The sequence below is a fragment of the Macrobrachium rosenbergii genome, chromosome 32 (assembly GCF_040412425.1).
Source record: "Macrobrachium rosenbergii isolate ZJJX-2024 chromosome 32, ASM4041242v1, whole genome shotgun sequence".
Lineage (NCBI taxonomy): Eukaryota > Metazoa > Arthropoda > Malacostraca > Decapoda > Palaemonidae > Macrobrachium > Macrobrachium rosenbergii.
This window is the reverse complement of record NC_089772.1, coordinates 10,975,653-10,979,139: the sequence shown is the minus strand read 5'-3', so window position 1 is coordinate 10,979,139 and position 3,487 is coordinate 10,975,653.

Sequence of the window (3,487 nt, the reverse complement as noted above, 5' to 3'; positions counted from 1 at the left end):
TGTATCATCCTCAGGGCAGTAGGTTTTTATCGTAGACTATAGTTCTTACTACGGTGAAGTTCTTCCATGAAGATTTGCCGTCACTACAGCCCACAGGCATTTGTGGTCGTTGACACCGAGCTGGAAGTTGGAACGGAGTCACACCCGCCGATAAGCTTGGACTCTCAAGCTAGATCTAACCAGACAAAACCTTGCGTTCAAAATCCATATATGAAACTTGGCTAGACGGTGAGTCGTCTCTTGATAACGAGGCAGAAAATAAGCAGCAGAACCTTTGCTGAAAGTAAATTTTAGTCATGTAAAGATGTCGCCTGTAAGACAGTGGACTGCACTAGTTGGGGGCTGCCCACCAGGGCACGTGCCCCCAATTAAAAATTATGATAAAATAATAATACTGAAGATTTAGATAATAATAACATAAATGAGAAATAAATAAAGATAGTATCTTTATATGCTCCTTAACCTTTTTCTAAAATTTAAGTCCAAAATAAAAAAAAGACGCACCTGGAATTATAATGAGGTGAGGATCCTAATGATATAGGCCTATACACATACTTTATTACGGTTTGGGGTCCGTAACTCATATCTATAATTATTAATTAATAACATCACTAGATTATTTATCCACAACACTGCCAGGAGAGAATTTCTCTAACGGGGAACGGGCCCAAAAGCTGAAAAGGGTCTCTCTGTTGAAATGAGATGCTCTACTTGAGCATATTCTGGAGTTCACACATAAATCGCGTACAAACATACACACACGGTCGTATCTATACAATCGCGTACATCATATGAAAATAATGATATTTCTTTACATTTTCATAATGTACGGAAGTCTACTGGTTCCATAAAATATCCGTTCTTTCCCTCTCCTTTATCAGAGCAAATTTTCATCCAAGCTCTCCAATTCTGGTCACAACTGAACAGTAATCTTTAGCTGTTCCACAACAACAGACTGTGCTGGTACCAGGCATTGATGTCAATATACAAAAAAAACATGAAAGCAATGTTGATTTACCAAGGAATAAGGCACCGTAAGGAACAGTAAAAAGAAACTGTAAAATGCCTGATCTCACTTAAATATCCTAGGCTCCCATTAGTCACCCTAAAACATTCTAAAACTGTATCAAATATATGCACAGGGAAGCGATGGCCAGTGAACAAACCAACAATTTATCGTTCATCTGAGTAGAAGCAGACAAGCCCGGCCTGAAAAAATAAAAATCCTAGTGAATCCAAGAGCACTTGTAAGAAAAGGACAGTCATCCAACTAGAAACCTCACCCCAAAGCTCAGAATTAACTCCTGAAGAAGAAACATAGAATGATAAGCCAAAGAACGTAAGCGCTCTCCAAAACTTGTCTGTAAGAAGAAGACCACAGTTTAAGCCGTTCGGGGTCAAACAGTTTAGAAACATCTCTAACTTTTTGGGGTTCTTGTCGCAGCAAAGAGTAATTGTAAAGTAAAGCTAAAGACATTTATAATCGTGAAAAACCAAGGAAATTCAGTTTGAGTGTAAATAATTTAATAAACAATGAAAAAGAAAGGGTATAAAGTAAAACTGTATCAAGTTACAAAGCTCTGTACACTATTCAGTGTATTGTGCCCGCAACTGTGTTTGTGGAGTGAGGAGCCTAGGAACCAGAAACCAGGACCAAAAAATATCTTGTCTCAAAGCTTACAAACCTAATCCGGACACAAAAAATAGATCCACCGCGGAACACAAATAACAACTGTTTTGGCTACTATAGAAAAAAATTCTCAATTCCTACGGATGGATTACGGCCATAAATGCCATTCAGTCATACATATGATATACGGAACAGATGTGAAAGGCATCTGCCCTAATACTCAAACCTGAAACCAACAACCAACCATTCAAAATATTAACGGCGATATAACGCAGCGTCTCCGAAAAACGGAGACATGCACTAAAACCCAGTTATCTAATCTGACAGGTCTCTGTTGGTGGGACAGAGTTTCGAAGTCCCTTTGAAACTATAGCAAGGGCCTAATTTTGACATAAATAAGTCATATTAATCTAACCCAGTTCCCAGCGTGGGGCGTACGTCCCCCATCCCCCAGGGGAGTAATTTGATTTTTAAGGGGGCTAATTCGAGAATGTTTAAACCAAGTTAATGCCTTTTATAGGCTTCCTCCACGTGAATATAAGAATTACATATCACCACAGAGGGCGCCAGGATTTTAGCGGTGATTAGGTGGGGCATGGCCAAAAAAGCTTGGGAACCACTGATCTAACCTAACCACAATCTGTGTTACCTCAATGAAAACTTAGCGACATTCGACTCAGCCACTCAGCGTTCCTCGCAAGCAAAGACCTATAAGGTACACACTTTTGACGGAAACAGATGTGACATCTCCGCCATATCTAAGAAATGAAAGATTATATAAGGATTTTCCCGATCCTGAAAACTGAAACCTTTCAGGGAATTCTTATTAATACCACACACGCCAGAGCATCTTTTCCAGTCCGTTCTTATCGGCCTAATTTCCAGAATGGCCATTGATATCTTCTACGTGTGCTTATATTGAGGTGCATTATTTATGCAGTGTTTGCAGTTGAACTTGATCTTACAATCACATTCACGAGCAGTGTATCTGTCAGATAAGTTTCTCTCTCTCTTTTTTTTTGTCATGCCCAGGGGAAAGTAAATGTAAACCAGAACGAATTATGTGATTTAATTTCATTGATTTTCCGCAGACGCGCAAATGCGAGTATTAAATATCAGTATCACCCATTCCCCTAGATGCACACACATATAGTTATGTGAGAACTATCAGATAATAAACAATCAACGCATTTTCATGTTAACTTAGTACGAACATCATCGTCATTGGTATACCCTGTCAGTGTACTACTGTATTGAAGTGAAACACTAACAATCTCTTCACGTTATGAGAAAATAATATTATGACGTAATATTGCAAATCATAGTCAGCATTCTCATTATAATAGTAATAACAATGACGACGAAGTTGATAATGTTAAAACTTCATTTTAACAAAAGTATAAAAATCTGAACATCGAATAATTAATATGTCGTCTTTACGTAAAAAAAAAATGGCTGTGCACAGAAATGAGTGGTGTCAGCGCCACACCTACATCGCAACATTTCCGGCCTAAATATGCTGGCAAACCTGTCGTCCTTTAAAACAGCAGGCCTCCGCCAATACGTTGCATTCGGAAATCTTGTTTTGGTTCCCGGTGCACAAGTTTCACCTCACTCTGCGACCAACGTTTGAAGTGGAGCAAATTGGAATGAATAGCTTTTTCTCTGGCCCCCCGATCACAAGTAAAAATAGAATTCAACGCACTCTCTCTCTCTCTCTCTCTCTCCGTCCCTCTAACTTTAAAGTCTATATTTGCCTCAGTTATCCCCACTTGCAGTTGAAACAGTTAGTGCGCTGTCATTCAAATTCACACACGCGCACACATATATACTATATAAACACATACACACACACAC